The sequence below is a fragment of the Panthera onca genome, chromosome E1, assembly GCF_046562875.1.
Source record: "Panthera onca isolate mPanOnc1 chromosome E1, mPanOnc1 haplotype 2, whole genome shotgun sequence".
Classification (NCBI taxonomy): Eukaryota; Metazoa; Chordata; class Mammalia; order Carnivora; family Felidae; genus Panthera; species Panthera onca.
Window position 1 is genome coordinate 26,363,297 of NC_138352.1, and position 19,706 is coordinate 26,383,002.

Sequence of the window (19,706 nt, forward strand, 5' to 3'; positions counted from 1 at the left end):
AGGTTTCCATTGTTAATTCCCTGATTTCTGCAAATCCTCCTGAACCATCTCAAAGGATCAAGCTGATGAAGGAATTACAATTAAATCTAGGAACCCACTCCTGCAGGGGTGGGAAGAGCGTCTTCCTGGGGCTGTTTTCTTTAAATTTTCCAACAGTTTTATTTTCTTACCAAGCTTCTTTCCTTTCCAGAACAGAGTTAAGACTTCTATTTAAACCGTAACTCATAAATTGTGTGGCATAAAGTAGAAAAGAAAAGAGAGGGGGAGTGGGGCGAGAGGGAGGAGGTAGCAGCTATTTTAGGAATATGATTAGGTGTCTGGGTCCCAGGGAAAGTCAGAGCCCAAGCACAGGTCTCCTACTCCCTCAAAACACATTACTCTGCTGCTTAATCGCTGCCCGCAGAACTTGTGTTGGAAGGGCTGTTTCGGGGCCTCAGATTTATGACCTTTTTAAGGCAAGAGAACAGAAGGGCGATGGGGAAACCATTCTGGACGACCACAAAATAATGAGTGGCTGCGAGTGGGAGAGGCACTGAGGTCTTGACTACAAGTACAATAAGCAGCAGGAAGCGGGAAGCCGAAGTATTCAAGCCTGAGAACTAACAAAATAAGAATGTTCACATAGCTCAATCACCAGGGGACTCGGCAGGAAACAGAATGTAAGGGAGGACCACGCTGAAAATATCTAGCTTGGGCTTTTCAGAACATGTGCTGAGTTTGCTCTTGACCTCAACAGTAGTGGCTATCAACTGGGGTGTGTGTGTGTGTGTGTGTGTGTGTGTGTGTGAGAGAGAGAGAGAGAGAGAGAGAGAGAGAGAGCGTGGCTCTGCCCTCCAGGGGCAGGGGAGACGTGTTTAGTGGTCACAACTTGGGGTGTGCTACTGAGTAGACCCAGAGATGTTACTCAACATCCAAAGGGCGGCCCCGACAACGAAGAAATGTCTGCCCTGAGATGTCAGCAGTCAAGGTTTAGAAACGCAGTACTACAGGAAGGATGAAGAGTCCTCGGATGCTGGTTCAATTTCCCATCTAACACCAAAATGTCAATGCTGAGAATCTGTCTGGGGAGCAGCCGAGGGAATCCCAGATTTCAGCTGGAGCCACGGGAAACTCTTCAAAGTTTATTATTTCCTGTGGTCTCGGGATGAGAAGTCATCTCTTTGGCCTTAGATTCCTTCCCGGTAAAGAAGGAAAAGGACAGATGTCCATGTAGCATTAGAAGAAAAATGGCACACTGAAATTGATCTTGTCAGCAGAAGTCACTTAAAGGAAACAAGAGCCAAGAAGTAATAAACCAAAATCTAAACAGAAAAGAGCATTTATACATCACTAGCCACACCATCTCAAACCTGAAAAAAAAAAAAAAAAAAAACTTCAAAAATGGAGTAAAGAACTTGCAGAAACCATGAAATGCGGCCACAAGGCAGAGATCCATAACAAATAGGGTATAATCTGAGATAAGACACAGAGGAGGAGTTGAGCCATTGAATATGAAATGCAGGCCCTGGAGAGAGGCTATAATCTGGGAGCTATATTGAGACCAAGAGTTCACAATCACTGCCTGGGGGCCATCCTTCTGTCTCCAAAGCTGAACCAAGAAGCCAACACCCCAAGGAGTGGATGCCCACTAATCAGTAGTTATTTCCTTACCTATAACGTGGCTTCACATCAAAGAAATAAAGGTGAATGAGGGGCACCTGGGTGGCTCAGTCGGTTGAGTGTCCAACTTCGGCTCAGGTCATGATCTCACAGTTCCTGAGTTCAAGCCCCGCGTGGGGCTCTGTGTGGACAGCTCAGAGCCTGGAGCCACTTTGGATTCTGTGTCTCCCTCTCTCTCTGCCCTTCTCCCCACCCCCAGAAATAAATAAACATAAAAAAAAATTTTTTTTTAAGTGAATGAGCTAAAGCAGGAGAAAAGGAGATGGGAACAAAATACTTCAAGAGCTCTTTCTATAGAAATAGTTTAAAAAGATCTATCAAAGGGTAACTAAGAATAAAAACTACAATGTAGTGCCAGGACCATTCAGTAGGGAAGGGCAGTATTTTCAACAAACGGTGCTGGGGAAAACTGGATATCCACATTCAAAAGAATGAATTTGCACCATAAACAAAAGTTAGCCCAAAATGGATCAAAGACCTAAATGCAAGAGTTGAAATTGTAAAATGCTTAGAAGAAAACACAGGAAAAAACTTTGTGGCATTGGATTTGGCAATGGATTCTTCAATATGTCACCAAAAGCATAGGCAACAAAAGAAAAAACTATATAAACTGGACTACATCAAAATTTACAACTTATATGCATCAAAGAACACAATCAACAAAGTAAAAAGGCAACTCGTGGAAGGGGAGAAGATACTTGCAAATCACTTATCTGGTGAGAGGTCTGCTATGGACTGAATGATGTCCCCCACTTTCCCCAAATTCATATGTTGAAACCCTAGTCCCCAGTGTTAGTGTATTTGGAGATAGGGCTTTTAGGAGGTAAATTAAAATTAAATGAGGTCACAAGGGTGGGGTCCTAATCTGATAAGATTGATGGTCTTATAAAAGGAACTGAAGAAAGACCTTGTGAGGGCATAGTAAGAAGGCAGCCATCTACAAACCAGGAAAGAGCCCTCACAAGGAACTAAACAGCCAGCATCCTGATCTTGGACTGCCCAGCCTCCAGAACTGGGAGAAATAAACGTCTGTTGTTTAAGCCACTCAGTCTGTAGTATTTTGAAGCAGACAAAAATAGGGCTAATATTCAGAACATATAAAGAACTCCTACTACTCAACAACAAAACCAAACATGATTTAAGACGGACAAAGAACTGGGATAGACATTTCTCCAAAGAAGATATACATGGCCAATAAGTACATGAAAAGCTGTTCAACATCACTAATCATTAGGGAAATGCACATTAAAATCACGACAAGAGACCACACCCAACCCATTAGCATAGCTCCTATAAACAACAGCAACAAACACAAACAAGTGTTGGAGAAGATGTAGAGAGATAGGAACCCTTGGGTACTATTGTTGGGAAAGTAAAATGATGCACCCGCTGTGGGAAGCGGTATGGCAATTCCTCAAAAACTAAAAACTAGAATTATCATATGATTTGTTAAATCCACTTCTGGATATATTCCCAAATAACTGAAAGCAGGGTCTCAAAAGGATGCTTTACAGCCATGTTCATAGAACAACTATCCACAAGGGCCAAAAGGTGAAAGTAACCCAAGTAGGTATTGATGGATGCGTGGATAAACAAAATGTGGTATATACAACCAGTGGAATAGGATTCAGCCTTATTTTTAAGGCAATTTGATACATGCCACAACACGGATGAACCTTGAGGACGCTAGGCTCGGTGAAACAAGTCAGTCAGAAAAAGACAAATACCGTAGGATTCCCCTTACACGGTTAAGTTCATAGAGACAGAAAGTAAAATGGTAGCTGCCAAAGTGGGGGGGGGGGGGGGAGGAGGAGGCAGGGGACAATGGGATGGGGGTTACTGTTTAATAGGTATAGAATTCCAGTTTTATGGGGGTAAATACAGTTCTGTGGTTGGATGACGCTTAATAACACAAATGTACTTAATAACACGCTGAATTGCACACTTAAAAATGGTTAAGATGCAGGAGCCAGGGGAGGAAGCCGTTGGCGCCCAGAGACCGAAAGACAGAAGCTTGGCCTTCACTAGAGAAACGCAACCAACCCGTGGAGATTCATTCGGGAGGGGGCTGGGGCAAGAAACGCCTCAAACTCATCCTCCTTCTCCCTCCAATCGGCTGCTCACTGGCTCCCTGGAAGAGGGAGACCGAGAGGAGACGTGGAGGGGCAAACACTGGAAGCTCAGGACACCCGCCCTGCCCCCTTGGCCTGGCCAACTTCAATGCCACCTTCTGAAGTCGAGAATCTCCCCTCTAGAAACTTCTCCCAGTTCAGGGGGCCTCACAAGGGTCTCTGGCCTGTGGGACCTGCCCCAGGGGCAGCCTCCTGGCATTTGCCTGTGTGTGGCCACCCTAGCACAGTGCACAGCACAGACCCCGAACAGCCAGCTCTCCCCTGCCCCGTGACTTCCCCATTTCTATTCTCGGCCTGGCCTTTCTCTCGCTCTCCGGGACTCAAACCCTCAGTGGCATCGTGGGTTCCTCCCTGGGGCTCCAAGCCCACAGCTGCGCAGGCTGGGAGATGGGATGCCTGCCACGTTTCCCCAGCGTGGACCTGGATAGCAGCTCTTGCTTTCCTCCTGAAGCCCATCCCTCCCACGGATTCCTGACAGACTTCCAAAAGCTCAGCTGGGGTCATCACCTCCTGCTCAAAACCCTTCATCTTCATTTATTTTTAAGCTACGTGCCGGGCACAACGTTCCGTGATTGCCGGAGATCACTCTCTCGAATGCTCCTGTCTGCCCCGTGAGTCAGCTGTTGTCACCCACGCTTTGCAGTCAGCGAGGCCAAGAAATCCGCTAGCTTCCCCGATGCGGAAGCAGGGCTTGATCTCACAAACCGTGAGATCATGACCTGAGCTGAAATCAAGAGCCAGATGCTTAACCCACTGAGCCACCCGTGCGTCCCAGGAGCACTCCCTCTTAAGAGGTGTTTTCCTCCTGTTCTTTTGAGTAGCTCTCCCACTCCACCCCACAATTTCCTGTTCATTTCTTCAGAGCCTTCATCACCAAACTAAGACTACCACCGTCATTGATTACCTGCCTCCCTCTGCCACCATGGATGCCCTGTGACAGCAGGGCCTTACCATCTTTGGGCGTCATGGTGTCTGCAGCATCTACACTGGGGCAGCACGTAGTAGGTGCTCAAGAAACATTTGCCAAAATGCCTATTTAGCTTCTGCCTCTCGCTGAAGAAATGTGCGCAAGTATCTCCCCGCCCCTCCCTCGTGAGGCACTGCGAGCCTCTACAAATGGGTATCATCACTGAGCACAGGTGGAATTCGTGGGCAGATACAAAACAGATCTATAAAGCCATCCCAGTCTTTCTCCTGTGAGACTTAAAATGTCTTTCAACAACTGGGGGAAAAAAAGCCAATCCCCAAACTGGATTTCAGGATGAAAACCCCGTCGACATGGACAGGGTGCCTTCCGGCATTACCACCTTGAAAATAACATTCGTGTTGACGTATAAGCGTTCGCATTATAAAAATTCATCTTGTTAACTTATAACATGCTTGGGGAAATGGTTCCTAAAATCATGTGGTACCAAACCTCTAAAATCACCTATTGCTTCATTTTGTTTCCTGGACTTGTTCCTGAAGGGTGGCTGCTTAAATTTTGGGTACGCATCTTAGTTTCACAGTAATAGCAAATGATACGTTTCCACGTTTATGGTTTAAGATTTCAGATGTCTTCATTGAAACATAAAAATAAATGAAATTACGTAGATGCTTAGTGGCAGCTGGTGATAACCACAGACTGAGGGACCCAGTAATTTAAAGGCGCAAGTCTACGTGTCTTTGTCTTTTAGCCAACGTTTTTTTGTGTCTTTGTTCGTAAATGGGGCCCCGAAGTCGGGTGGGACAAGGGGCAAAGCCCCGTGATGTCAGTGACACAGCTTCCAAGGCAACAGGGAAGCCAGTTCTGACTCATTCTGTTCTATTTCCTCTAGAAACAATGCAAGGACGGCAGGGCTCACTGCCCCACCCACCCGACGGAACCCCTGTGCCCTCCACCAACAAGCTTCAGTGCACCTGCCCTACCAAGACCCAGGAGGGAGGGCACGAGTCCTTCCCCCGGCACTGCTGAGCATAGGTGCCAAATAGGGACCTTGTGTGACGGCGGCCCTCCTCCTCCACCTGTGGACAGGTAGGCCCCCTCATCACACCCACCGCCCCCCCCTTTGCTCACTGTACTTTAGCCACGCTGGCCTCCTGCCCAAGAGAATCGTAAGCCGGCAGGAAGCTGGCATCATCTGCGGGGGCGGCCTCCACGCGCCATGCAGTGCATCGCAAGTGAGACTCCCCAAGAGAAACCACAGAGGGCCATCCTTCAAGTTCCCTTGCTAAGAAAGTGGTTTACCGATTCAAGAGTTGTGGGAGGAGAACCCCACCCGCGCCCCACTTGTGATCAGAGGCCAGAGCGCTGGCTGGGAGCTGTGCCCGCCATGGCAGCCGCGAGCTCCCCAGCCAGCGGGGCCCACGAGTTACGCGGCGGGACTTCCCCAAGTGGCTCATTTCCCCTTCGATGCTTTAATCACGACTACGGCATTTCTCTTCCCCCTGAAGATGTGTGTTGAGCTCTGCTGGTTTTTCTTCACTCATCTGCGTCTCGCATCAGGCACGGGAGGCCAAGGGAGGGGTTCACCTGACAAGGGCCCACGTTGTCTCGACTAGTTTCTGTCAGCGTGCATTTGTGTTGGGCAGGGTTGGGGGAGATGACCAATTTAAAAAAAAAAAGTAAATTTTGACCTTGGCCTTGGATCTGGTTTCTCTCTTGCTTCTTGATCAACCATGGTATTCTTCCCTGACGTGGCACCTTCAGAGTCTTGTGGTTGCTGACAGACTCACAAAGGATGCCCATCAGGTTGATGTGGGTCTTTTATGATGACGACATTATTCTGAAAAGGTGGCCCTAAGTCACGAGAGCTCGAAGAGTTCAGAATAGCAGGGTCTTGACTGGATCCCAACCACGTTGAGTGCTGTGGGCCAGCAGGTGTGGTGGGTCAGGAGGCTGGTGAGCAAGGGCCCCTGACTGTCTGAGGAACTGAAGGGCCCCTGGGGATGAGGGAGACAGGCAGGAATTGGACCATCAAAATAACACTGAAATCTGAGGAAATTCAAGAAACTGTGAGGTTTCTCTCCCACTGTCTAGGGTCTTTGGAGATGTCTTGAATACCCGGTTCTCTGGCACCTCCCAGCCACAAAAAACAAAAACAAAAACAAAAACAAAAAACATGGTGGGATGCAACAGGCATCCCGGAAAGTTCCCTGGCAGGGGCAGGGGAGGGAGAAGGGAGAGCTTCGAAGCACCTGAGGCTATTAGCCGGTTGTGTTCACTCCTGGGACCACCGGAAAGAAATGAGGGAAGGAGCGGTACCTGGGTGGCTCAGTAGGTTAAGCGTCCGACTCTTGGTTTCAGCTCAGGTCATAGGTTCGAGCCCCACATGGGGCTCTGTGCTGACAGTGTGGAGCCTGCTTGGGATCCTTGGTCCCCCTCTCTCTCTGCCCCTCCCTTGTTTGGACCATCTGTCTCTCAAAAATCAATCAATCAATAAATTGAAAAAAAGAAACGAGGGGGAAAGATAGAACTTTCCTGGAGCTTGTACAGGTTCAGAAGGGTCAGGGAGCTGATTCTTGCCCGCACAGTCACCCTGGTTGCCCCAAGGTCACGGTGGACACCCCCTCTGAGTAACGGGCAAAGTCTGTCCCTTCGCACAGGCTGTGAGAGTCTGTCATTCCACTGGATTTCCTTATTGTTCCTGGATTAAGTTAAATCATTGAACGCGGCTGATTTCTTGTTTTTTGCATTCCTGAAATATTCTTTTCTACCCCACAGGCTTCAGCTATTTTCCTGTAATGCCAGCTGGCTAATGAAAGCTACTGCTGTGCTTTGTGGGGTTAATTTATTCAGTGCCTGGAATATGCTCTATCTTTCCCCAGCATGAAATGTTTCTGCTATTGCGTTTTAAATATATACAATAGCCACAAATATGAGGGATAATGTTGCAGGCTGCCCCTGGGATTACCTTGTCATTACGTGTCCCTTGCACGGTCCCCAGGAGAAAATCTACAGGGAACAGCAGTATAGCCACAGCTCTGTGCTCTGTGCTCCAGGGTGGGAGCTGGAGACAAATGTGGAACAGCCCTGCAGCTGCCCCCTCAGGGTGGGCTTTGTGACACAGTCAAGTCTGACTTTCAGTGAAGAGAGACAGTCCCCTGTCCCTCAAAAACACAGAGCAAGAGCCGTGTTGTAAAGCTGCCCCCACCTTCTCTTTGTTTCAGCGTAAGGCACATTTCCTGCTGGCCCACTCCCTCCAGGTGCCTAGGGCTCAGACCCAGTACAGCCAATGACTGATCATTTAGTCTTCAGGCCTCCCCAAGGCCACTCCACGCCCAGAACAACGGGCTTCCCACCCCTGTCTGATTCCTGATCACTGCCTAACTCCTACAAGTCCTTGTAAAACTTGGCTTCCTGCCCCTTGTCCAGGAACAGTCCTGCTTCCCCAGCTCAGTGAGCATCCACAACACCCCGTATGAAAGCCTAACACTCTGCTGACTTGTCTCCTGCCCCCCAACTTCCCAGCCTCGATGACGTTTGAGCAAAGAACTCATTCTCATTCCTCCGTGATCCCACAGCTCTGGGCCCAGCATCTGGTCCATAAGAAATGGTAGTTGAAGACGAATCATCAACCTAAATGTGAAGCCCAAATAGAACTAGAAAAATACCCGAGGCAAACAGGAGAAAATCTTTGTGATCTTGAGTTTGGCAAAGATCTCTTACATGGACCAAAAGCATGGTCCATAAGATAGAACATTAAAAAAAAAAAAAAACAAAAAAAACAAAAAACACTGATAAGTTAGACTTCACTGCAATTTAAAACTTCTCTTCAAAAGACATTATCAAGAACATAAAAAGACAAGCCACAGATCGGAAGAAAAGCATCTGGAAAACACGAAACTGGTAAAGGGCTTGCTTCCTGACTTTATACAGAATTCACCCAACTCAACGGCAACTCCGTAACTCAACTCCGTAAAAGATGGTCAAAGATTCAACACTTTGCCAACGAGGATATTCTCGGGATGGCAAACGAGCACATGAAAAGATGCTCCACGTCATTAGTCGTGAAGTAAATGCAAATTGAAACCACAAGGAGATACTACTACACGCCTAGGAGAATGGCTAGAAAATAAAATAAAATAAAATAAAATAAAACAATATCGAGTGCAGGGATTTGGAGCAACGGGAACTCTCACTCATTGCCGGTGGAAACGCCAAAACGGAATAGAATCTTTGCACAACAGTGCAGCTGTTTCTTATAAAATTGAACCTGCGCTAATACAACCCAGTAATCCCACTCCTCAGCATTTATCCAAGAGAAATGGACACTCGAGTTCACATAAACGTTTGTAATGGGAATGTTTGTAACAGCGTGATTCATAGGCTTGGTTCACAAGAGCGAAAACTTGAAACCACCGGACTGTCCTTTGATGGTGAGTGGATATCACTGTGGTATGTCCACGTGCTGAATGACGTGCAAAAACAACGCATGAATTTTAAGTGCATTGTGCTAAGTGAAAGAGGCCAAACTGAAAAGGCTACACATTATAGGATTCCATTTATATGACATTCTGAAAAAGGCAAGACCATAAGGACAGAAAACAGAGCAGTGGTTACCAGGGCTTGGGACCTCACCCTACATTCCACTCCAGCTAGTTGCTCATCTGTAGCCTTTATGATATCTTTTATAAGAAACCGGTGGAAGTATATAAATGTTTTTCTGAGTTCTGTGAGTCACTCCAGCAAATTAACTGAACCTGAGGAGGGCGTTGTGGGAACCTCCGATTTATAGCAGGTTGGACTTGTGACTGGCCTGAATTGGGGGTGAAGAGGGAGTGGGAGGAGTCTTGTGGGACTGGGCCTTAACATGTGGGATCTGATACTCTCTCCAGGTAGACGGTGTCAGAACTGAGTTAACTGCTCAATGTGTCGGAAAACACACATCAGAGGGACTGACTATAAAGAGGTACAAGGAAATTTTGGGCATAAGTTGTAAATCCTGATCGTGGCAGTGGTTACACACGCATTTGTCAAAGCTCAAGTGGGCTGAATGAATATAATCCAAGGCTCTCCTTGCACTGGCCCAAGCCCATCTTGCCAACCTCATTTCCTCCTCCCCTACTCATGCTTTCCGTGCTCCTGTGAAGCTGGCCTTCCATGGCCCCCAGCAGCATGGGCCTTGCCCACCCCCAGCCTTTTCTCTGGTTTTCTTCGAATTCCCTTTGCCTGGTCAGCCTTTCCCACCTTTGCCCCCGCTTATACACAAATCTTATCCATCCTTTATGCCCCAGGGCAAATGTTACCTTTTCTTGTAACTGTACTTGATTACCACCACCCCACATGCACAAAAAGCTGGAAGTGATTTGCTATGCCTGTAAATTCCAAGCATCTTATCTGCATCTCTTACATTTCTCACCATTTCTTGTACGATTGTGTACATATCACATATCTCCAACTAATTTTAAGTGCCAAGTTTGAGTCACTTTTGCATTTATGCACAGTGTCTAGATCGATGCCTTATATGTGGTAAGTGCTCAGATATGTTCTGTTTGATGAATTAATGAAAAAAATCAATGGCCAGGGTGACCTGTGGCAGCTAAAGTTGGTGTGGTCAGCACCCGGAAAGAATAGTATCACCCAGGAGTCCAGATTAGATGGCCTCTTAGTGATAAGCAAACAGGACTAGGGAGGTTATACCTCCACAACTACTATTCGTATGGTAGTCGCCTGGTCCCCCTACCTGGCTGATCAAGGCTGGTTAAAAACACACATGCCTGGGGTCCTGACTCAGTCCATCAAGGGTGAGTGCTGCTTCTGAATTTTTAATAAACTCCCAGTGTGACTCATCAGTCAAGCTTGGGACTTACCTTCCTAAATGGTCAGAAGGCCAAAGACTCACCTACAGGTAGCCAATAAAAAAATGCAGGCTTTGAGTATCTGTTTAGAGGTACCACACACACACACACATGCACGCACACACGCACAGGTATATGGATCATCAAACTGTAATACGTCCATACCCGTCAATAAAAAGGAGTGAACTGCTGACACATAGAACACGGATGAATCTCAGAAGCATTATGCTGAGTGGAAGAAACCAGACACCAAATAGTACAGAGTGTATGGTTCCACTGATCTGAAATTCTAGAAGAAGCAAAAATAAGGTGGAGTGATAGAAAGCTGATCCGTGTTTGCTGGGGGCCAGGGCCAGGGGGCAGACAGGCACTGGGAACCTGACTTCCTGTAAAGGGGCACAAAGGGAGTTTTCGGGGTGATGGGAATGCTCCGTGGCTTGACTGGAGTGGTGGTTCCAAGGATGTATACATTTAGCAAAAGTCATCAAGGTATACATTCAAGGGGCACCTGGGTGGCTCAGTTGGATAAGCATCCAACTCTTGGTTTCGGCTCAGGTCATGATCGCACATTTTCGTGGGTTCGAGCCCTGTGTCAGGCTCTGTGCCGCCAGCACAGAGCTTGCTTGGGATTTTCTCTCTCTCCCTTTCTCTCTGCCTCTCCCTCACTCGTGCTGTCTCTCTCAAAATGAATAAATAAGCTTAAAAAAAAAAAAGAAACTTAAAAAATACAGAGTGCCCATTCAAAATGGAAGCATTCATTGGGACTCAGAATCCAGGAGCCTAATGATGATCCTATCCCTGTCCTTCGCCCCCTATATATCTGGCCAGTCACCGAGTCCTGTCACTTGGACTGCTAAAGGTCTCTTTCTCTGCTCCTTATTTCCACACTTCACATCCTCATGGGTATCAGAATTACTGCTGGTTTCCCTACCTAGAGTCAGGGTCACGGCTTCTGTGTGCCGCCATGCCACTAGCAGGCTTTCTGAAACGCAGCCCGCTCAAGTCCCTCCCCTGCTCAAACCCTCCCACCACCACCCCTTTCAGGATAAAGCCCAAATTCCGCATGCCGGGCTTCTCGTACCCTCACACCCGCCCCAAGCCCCACCTCTTACCATTCTCGCGCAGGCCCACTGCAGACACCTATTCCCACAACGGGAGCTCCTCGAAGGCGCCGTGACCCCTGTCAAGTCTGGGCCTTCGCACACGCCATCCCTTCTGGGTGCAACACTCTCCCTGCTCCCTCAGCCTGTCCACTCCCATCCACCCTTCAAGGCTCAGCTGAAGCATCCCCTGACCTAGCAAGCTTTCTGCTGGCTCTGATCCGGCGCTGGGTGGGACGCCCCTCCTCCAAATGTTGGCATCTGCCACACTGCATCGCGGTTGCTACCGTTGGTTTGTCCGTCTCCCCACTGAGCATTCGGGCTGGGTATCATATTCGGGCTGGGTATATTTTTCACCTCTGGATAGCCAGCGTCAAAGCAGATCTCTGGCACACAGAAGGAGCTCAGTAAGTAAGTAAGTAAGTATTTCTGGGTATTTCTCTTTTTTTTCCTTTTTTTATTTATTGGGGGGGGAGGGGCAGAGAGAGAGAGAGAGAGAGAGAGAGAGAGAGAGAGAGACAGAAACCCAAGCAGGCTCCGTGCTATCAGTGCAGAACCCAACATGGGGCTGGAACTCAGGAACCATGAGATCATGACCTGAGCCAAAATCAAGAGTCGGGCACTTAACCGACTGAGCCACCCCGGCGCCCCTGTTTCTGGGTATTTCTAATGACTGCCTGCCTGCCTGACTGAATGACTGAATACCAAAGGACAGGGTGTTAGAAGTCTGCTGAAGGGCTATGATGCATGAGAAGGGAAGACGCTTGAGGACAAAGTGGTATTTAAGTTAGACTCTTGTTACGCACTGAACGGTGTCTTCCAATTCATATGTTGAAAGTCCTAACCCCCGGAGTACCTCATAATGTGACTACGTTTGGAGACAGGGCCTGTAACGAGGTAAAATGAGGTCACTGGGGTGAGCCCTACACCCAACGGCTGGTGTCCTCACAAGAGCGGGGAGTTGGGACACAGTGGTGCACACAGGGAAGACCACGTGAGGACACAGGGCGAAGATGGCCGTCCACAAGCCAAGGAGGGGAGGCCTCAGAAGGAACCCACCGGGCCAACACCTGGATCTCAGACTTCTAGCCTCCAGAACAGTGAGGAAATTAACGTCTGCGTTTAAGCCCCCACTCTGCGGTGCTTTATGGCAGAAAGGACATTCCAGGTGAGAAGCACACCCAAAGGCAGGGGAGGCACGGTTACGGGGTGCGTGCCCTGGAATGGTCTGGTTTGTCGGCAGTGGATGAACGCTGTAGCAAGTAAAGCAAAACGGCCCTGAGACCAATGAGACTGTGGAGGTCCCAAAAGCCAGGTGAAGGCGGCTAGCCTTTCCTCTGCGGGCCGGTGCATCTCTGCCCGGTGTGACCGGTGTCTGGCTGAAAGCAGCAGCAGGCCGGGCAGGGCTGGAAGCCAAGGCCACTGTGTGTCCCACACTGGTGCGTACGAGCCATGGGGCTGCTGTGGAGGCTTTTGGGGACAGCAAACATTTGTTAATTTAAAAGTTCTAGGGGCGCCCGGGTGGCTCGGTCGGTTAAGCGCCGACTTCGGCTCAGGTCGTGGTCTCATGGTTCGTGGGTTCGAGCCCCGTGTCGGGCTCTGTGCTGACAGCTCGGAGCCTGGAGCCTGCTTCGGATGCTGTGTCTCCCTCTCTCTCTCTGCCCCTCCCCCACTCGCACTGTGTGTGTGTGTGTGTGTGTGTGTGTGTGTGTGTGTCTCTCTCTCAAAAATAAATAAACATAAAAAATTGAACAAAAAAAGTTCTATATGTATTTTAACGTGTGACACATAGGACTGAACTGTGGCTCTTTTGTGAAAAGGCAGAGCATTGATCAGGGCAACAAATAATGGGATTCTGCCAACCAGAATGGCCATGTGCCCTTGGCTGTACGGTCACGACACACCCCTGGGTCCTCCTCCGGCCTTCACTCATCCCTACCCACAGCTCTCCTTTTATTTATTTATTTTTATTATTTTTTATTGAAAAATTTTTATTTATTTATTTATTTTTCAATATATGAAATTTATTGTCAAATTGGTTTCCATACAACACCCAGTGCTCATCCCAAAAGGCGCCCTCCTCAATACCCATCACCCACCCTCCCCTCCCTCCCACCCCCCATCAACCCTCAGTTTGTTCTCAGTTTTTAAGAGTCTCTTATGCTTTGGCTCTCTCCCACTCTAACCTCTTTTTTTTTTTTTTTTTCCTTCCCCTCCCCCATGGGTTTCTGTTACGTTTCTCAGGATCCACGTAAGAGTGAAAACATATGGTATCTGTCTTTCTCTGTATGGCTTATTTCACTTAGCATCACACTCTCCAGTTCCATCCACGTTCCCACAAAGGGCCATATTTCGTTCTTTCTCATTGCCACGTAGTACTCCATTGTGTATATAAACCACAATTTCTTTATCCATTCATCAGTTGATGGACATTTAGGCTCTTTCCATAAGTTGGCTATTGTTGAGAGTGCCCACAGCTCTCCTTTTAAAACGCAGGTCGGATTCTGTCATTCCCTGCCCTTCACTGCACTGGAATAGCAAAGTCAGGCCCCAAAGGACGAGTGTGAATTCACTTGTTTGCACAAGCAAACAGCTGGGGACTATTTCATTCCTTTGCTCCCTCAACAAACAAACCCTTGCGGAGCACCTGCTGTAGGTCTCAGGGAGGCACCAGCAAAGGGACAAGCGAACACGAACATAATCTCTGCTCACGGGGGGGGATCGTGGTCCAGAGTGAGGGGGTTGGGGGGGAGGCTACCATACAGTCTCAATGAGATCACAGAAGATCTCAACTGTGACACTGCTGAAGAGAGCTTGGGGTGGGGGGGGGGGGGGGGTATGGCCAAGCCAGGGAGGACAGCCTGAGCAGGCTCCATGAGGCAAAGACAATTCCAGGATAGCCAGCATTAACTAGGTGCAAAGGGGCAGAGAACATCCACAGGCAGAGGGAGCAGCCAGGCAAGGAGGTGGGAAGGAGGTGGCAGGAGGTGGGAAACAAGTGTGAGGGACTCTAAGACCCTGTGGCTGCAGGGATGACCTGAGCAGGAGACAGGGTGGAGAGCAGGGACAGGAGGGGGACCCTCGCTTCCCTCACCAGTCAGGTGCCCCCCCCCCACCACCACCCTCACCAGCTGCTCCGCAGCCTAAGTCTAGTCACAAAAGCCACTGAGCACTTCCTGGCGTGGGCTCCTGCCGTGAAAGGAGGGCTCCAGGTAGCACAGGAGAAGCCGGAACTCTGGAAACCCTTTACTTAAGCTCATCGGTGAGACCAAGAACGGGTCCCCACAGGCAGTAGGTGCTGGAAAGTTCTCCAGCTCCCAGGCTCAATAAAGATTTTTGTTTACAACCCAGACCATCCTCCCAGGATCCCGTCCTTTATCTCCTGCATAAATCCTCCCCAGTGACTGCTGACTCTCCCCAGAGGGTGACTAGTTGGGCTCTTGTCATTAGAGAAGACTCCTTACTGCAGCACCAGGTGTGGCTCTCAGGGCTCCCAGGCCTGTCTCAGAGGGACCCTCCGCCTCCCTGGCTGTCATGTGTCCCTGGCTTACCTCACTCTTGTCACTGTAAAATAAATAACTGCTCTCCAGTCTCCTCTTTCTTTCTTTCTCTCTCTCTCTAACCACCCCCCCCACCTCTCTCTCTCTCTTGCAGTGTCCTTGTCCTGAATTCTACTGGCTAACAAAGTCATCATAGACAAGAGTCACTTTTTACTGGCTAAATATCTAAACCTAATACGGTTCCTTCCAGAAATAGCATCCCTGTGATCAAGGCGACCTCGCAGGCCTGAGAGACCAGGTGACAGAGTTCTGCATTTGTTCCTGGTAAATTTTTTATTGTTGATTTTTGAATTTGGCATTATTTCATTTTCATTGTTTCTCACAGTGAGTCAACAAGTTTCCTTTTAAAATCTGTTAATGATGGCAGTTTTAGGAAATTTAATAAGAAAAGCTGTGGAAAGAGAAAATCTGAGTGACTAAAATCTGGGAAGCGGTGGTCCCAGGGAAAGGAATGAAGAAATGGCAGGAGGAATGGAAAGAAGGGGACGGAATGTGAGAGAAGAACCATTAGGTTCCTAATGGTTGGATGTGGGGGGGGGGCCATGAGGGGGGTTGGGAGGGGTCCCCACCTGTGCTTTTCTTAGACCAGCCTCCCTCTACTCACCCCCTCCTGAGCACCCATGTAAATGGGCCTCTCATCTATTATTCTCCTTATTTGGTAGCTTCATAGCAACGCTCATGATCCGTGATGAGTAATTGGCTAGTGGGTTTGCTGCTCCCACGGGGCTGGCACCGTCCCTCTCTGGCTCACCCTGGTCTCTGCGGGGCCTAGAGCACTGCCTAGCTGGGACTAGGCATGGGGTATCTGCCGGGCAAATATCTGGATGAATGGCCATCATGAAGGTTGGATGAACCTTTTTAAAACAGCGATAAGGAACACAGATGAAAGGAAGGGGAGAGGCATGGTGTGTCGGGGCTGGGGTCTATGAGCCACCCAAGTGGGCACCCCTTGAACGCAGCGTGAAAATAGGGATGGGACAGGACCGGAGCTGCTTAGAGGTCAGAACTCGTCAATGAAGCACCTTTCCCTCTGTGCCTCTTGGGTTGAGTTTTCTCAACAAGTTCCTTGCTTCTTTTCCTAAAACATAAGTTAAAACCTGTAAAGAATGTGAAAACACTGCCACTCAAATGTTCACTCTTCCTAAAATTTGTCGTGTACTTTCCCAACTGTAGGCCTCTATACCTGGGGTTCTGCTCCCTAAAATTTTGCCTGTGGGCCTGGAAAAATGCCTGTCTATCTATCTATTTATCTATCTACCTATCTATCTATTTTGCACAAATAAGAGACAAATACAGGGGCGCCTGGCTGGCTCAGTATGTTAAGCATCTGTCTTCAGCTCAGGTCATGATCTCGTGGTTTGTGAGTTTGAGCCCCATGTCAGGCTCTGTGCTGACAGCTCAGAGTCTGGAGCCTGCTTTGGATTCTGTGTCTCCCCCTCTCACTCTGCCACTCCCCCGCTCACATTCTGTCTCTCTCAAAAATAAACATTAAAAAAAATTTTGATAGACACAGATTTATAGAAGAGTTCAAACATAGAAATGTATGTAGCAGAAGGTGAAAGAGACCTTGCCCTTAATTCCACTTCCCATAGCAAGCAGCTTGATATCATATATCCATTACTTTTTTAAGATGAATTTTTATATACATGCAAATAAAATTAGGGAGTTTAGATCTTTTAATGTAAATAACGAAATTTTACAGGTAGATATGATTATACTGTATATGTTTACTTGAAAACATGTACCGTATTTTTCTGAGATACATTCAAGGTTATTTTACACTTTGGTAATTTGGTAAAATTGTACAAAAAGCTTTATTAATTCTTGTTCCTTGTATTTGATTGCCTATGCCCATCTCCATACGTTCTCTTTGATGCTGGATGCTCTGTTTTCAACTTTTGCCAATCTGTCACAGGGGAAATATTGCATAGTATTCGAATTTGTGTTTCCATGATTCTTTTTTTTTTAAGGTTTATTTATTTATTTTGAGAGACAGCCTGAGTGGGGAAGGGGCAGAGAGGGAGACAGAATCCCAAGCAGGTTCTGCACTGTCATCACAGAACCCGATGCAGGGCTTGAACTCATGCAACCATGAGATCATGACCTAAGCTGAAACCAAGAGTTGGTCGCTTAACTGACTGAGCCACCCAGGTGCCCCTGTGTTTCCATGATTCTTACTGAGGTTGAACATTATATGTTTACTGGTCAACTGTATTTCTTCTTCTGTGAATTGCTTGTTTATAAAAATAAATATAATTTGCCTATTTACAAATTGTCCTTGCCCATGTTTTCTTTACGTATTTGTCTTTCTCCAATTGATCTGTAGGAATTCTTTTTTTTTATGTTTATTTATTTTTTATTTATTTTTATATTTATTTTAAGAGAGTGAGAAAAAGCATATGTGTCACGCAAGAGCAGGGAAGGGGCAGAGAGAGAGGGAGACAGAGGATCTGAAGGGAGCTCTGCACTGACAGCAGAGAGCCCAATGTGGGGCTCAAACTCACGAACTGTGAAATTACGACCTGAGCCAAAGTCGGACGTTTAACCAACTGAGCCACACAGGCACCCCTGGGAATTCTTTTTTTATAATGGGTAGTAATCCTCTGTGGTATGTGTGTTGCATATATCACTCTGTCACTTGCCCGTCTTTCAGTGTATCAGTTCCTTAACGTATAGAGAGTCGAACGTTCTTTCTCTGTCTCCCAAGATTACATGAAAGTTTGTCTTAAGCCATATAGGAAAAGAATGACACATTTGTCTCTATATAAGAAGATATAATATACCTTTGTGTCCATAAAATACATATATGTATGCCTCAAATACTTTCTATACGTATCTTTACACATCAATTACTGTTTCCAGTGGTTTTCTTTAATTTACCTTTTATTTCCTCACCCCAACAACCCATGGAGTACACACTACCTATCACTATCCCCATTTTACAAGTAAGACTGAGGGACACATAAGTTAGGACTCAGCGCCTGCCTCCTGAGCCCACACCCTTAATACTTCATTTGGACTCCACACAACTTGCCCTCTCTATATATCACAAAAGCAACGGTAATTAATACCGTGTGATAATGGCACAGAAACAGCAACTATAAATAAAACAGATAATATAGAAAAATCTTTTTAAAAAGCTTAAGGCATGAAAAGACAAAACTATAAAATACTAGAGAACACAAAGATTTATCATAAATGATATTGGAAACACTGGCACTATTTTAAGTCAGTCTAAATCCACTTTTCACATCATCCACCAAAGTAAAAACTAGAAGGAAAAAAAAAATCCTTTAAAAGAGGATAACATCTCTAAAGTAAGAAGAATCCGGGGGAAAAAATGGACAGTTTGGGCTATGTAAAAACGTTAAACGGCTACATTTTTTTAAAATTCATTTTTAAAAAGTAACCAAATAGTCTGGGGAAAAGAACTGCCAAAATTATGGTGAATAAGTCTTATCAAAAACCTATGTAAATCAGCAAAACAAAAAATGAAGCAAAACAGATGAGCAAAACAGAAAGTACAACTTATAAACAAACACATGAAAAAACCATTCAGCCTAATTATGTTAAAAGAAATGCAACATTACAAAGGGCCTCTGTTTTGCCTATTTTTTAAATAATATTGCCCTTGATGGAATGCGTGAAATCAAACGGGCACTCTCACACAGAGTGTTGATACAAAGTTATGCAGTAACATACACCAAGCATCATTAAAATAAATGTTCATGCCCGTTTACCTAGTAATCCTATGTCTGAGCATCTATTCTACAGATATGATCCAGAAACCTGGGGAAAATCACATGGCCAAGATAGTTACTGAAGTATTGGGTTGTTTTGTTTTGTTTTGTTTTGTTTTTAAGATTTTATTTTTAAGTAATCTGTACCCTCAACCTGGGGCTTGAACTCACAACCTCGGGATCAAGAGTTGCGAGCTCTACTGACCGAGCCATCCAGGCACCCCTAAAGCATTATTCATTACAGGAAGAAAACAGAAAAAGAAAGAAAGAAAGAAAGAAAGAAAGAAAGAAAGAAAGAAAGAAAGAAAGAAAGAAAGAGAAAAGCAACCCAATTTTTAAGAACAGGGAATAGTTAAGTAATTCATGGAACAATCACCTACTAGAACATTATACCCCTTAAAAATAATTTTGAAACGAATAACATTTTAAAAACCCTATGCTATAATATCTAATGGTACAACTACAAAGAAATATAGAAGTTTTAAGTTGTTTCAGGGTGTGGGATTGAGTCATGAGTTTCTCTAATTTCTAAATTTACTATGGATTTAGAAGGACCGAGTCCCAGTCCTGGCTGTACCTCTTCCACCCACCAGTCATTCTGACCTCGCCCCAGTTACAAAACCTTTCTATGCCTCAGTTTCCTTGCCTGTAACAATGAAGATCGTAAATGTAGCCATTTCACGGGAGTGTTTTGAGAATCGGATGAGACGATACTTGGGAAGAACTTGACTGCTG

General features: G+C 46.6%; 1 protein-coding gene and 2 long non-coding RNA genes across 14 annotated transcripts in view; 2 read left to right on the forward strand and 1 right to left on the reverse strand.

The window, feature by feature from the left end:
• Positions 1 to 19,706, reverse strand: part of SPECC1 (sperm antigen with calponin homology and coiled-coil domains 1) — a 283,584-nt gene that overhangs the window by 205,108 nt on the left and 58,770 nt on the right. Inside the window, exon 1 of one of the 12 annotated variants that reach the window (XM_078437672.2) lies at positions 7,685 to 7,778. The exons of the other annotated variants lie outside the window; for them this stretch is intronic. The gene's annotated coding sequence lies outside the window, so the exon portion shown is untranslated. Of the gene's footprint in view, positions 1 to 7,684; positions 7,779 to 19,706 lie in introns of those variants that run through there. 12 annotated transcript variants of the gene reach the window in all.
• On the forward strand, positions 5,511 to 9,444 carry LOC132688264 (uncharacterized). The gene is made up of 2 exons (XR_009614462.3): positions 5,511 to 5,805; positions 7,941 to 9,444. It is a non-coding gene; the product is annotated as an uncharacterized LOC132688264 (long non-coding RNA).
• On the forward strand, positions 12,170 to 15,553 carry LOC144614365 (uncharacterized). The gene is made up of 2 exons (XR_013552081.2): positions 12,170 to 12,771; positions 15,326 to 15,553. It is a non-coding gene; the product is annotated as an uncharacterized LOC144614365 (long non-coding RNA).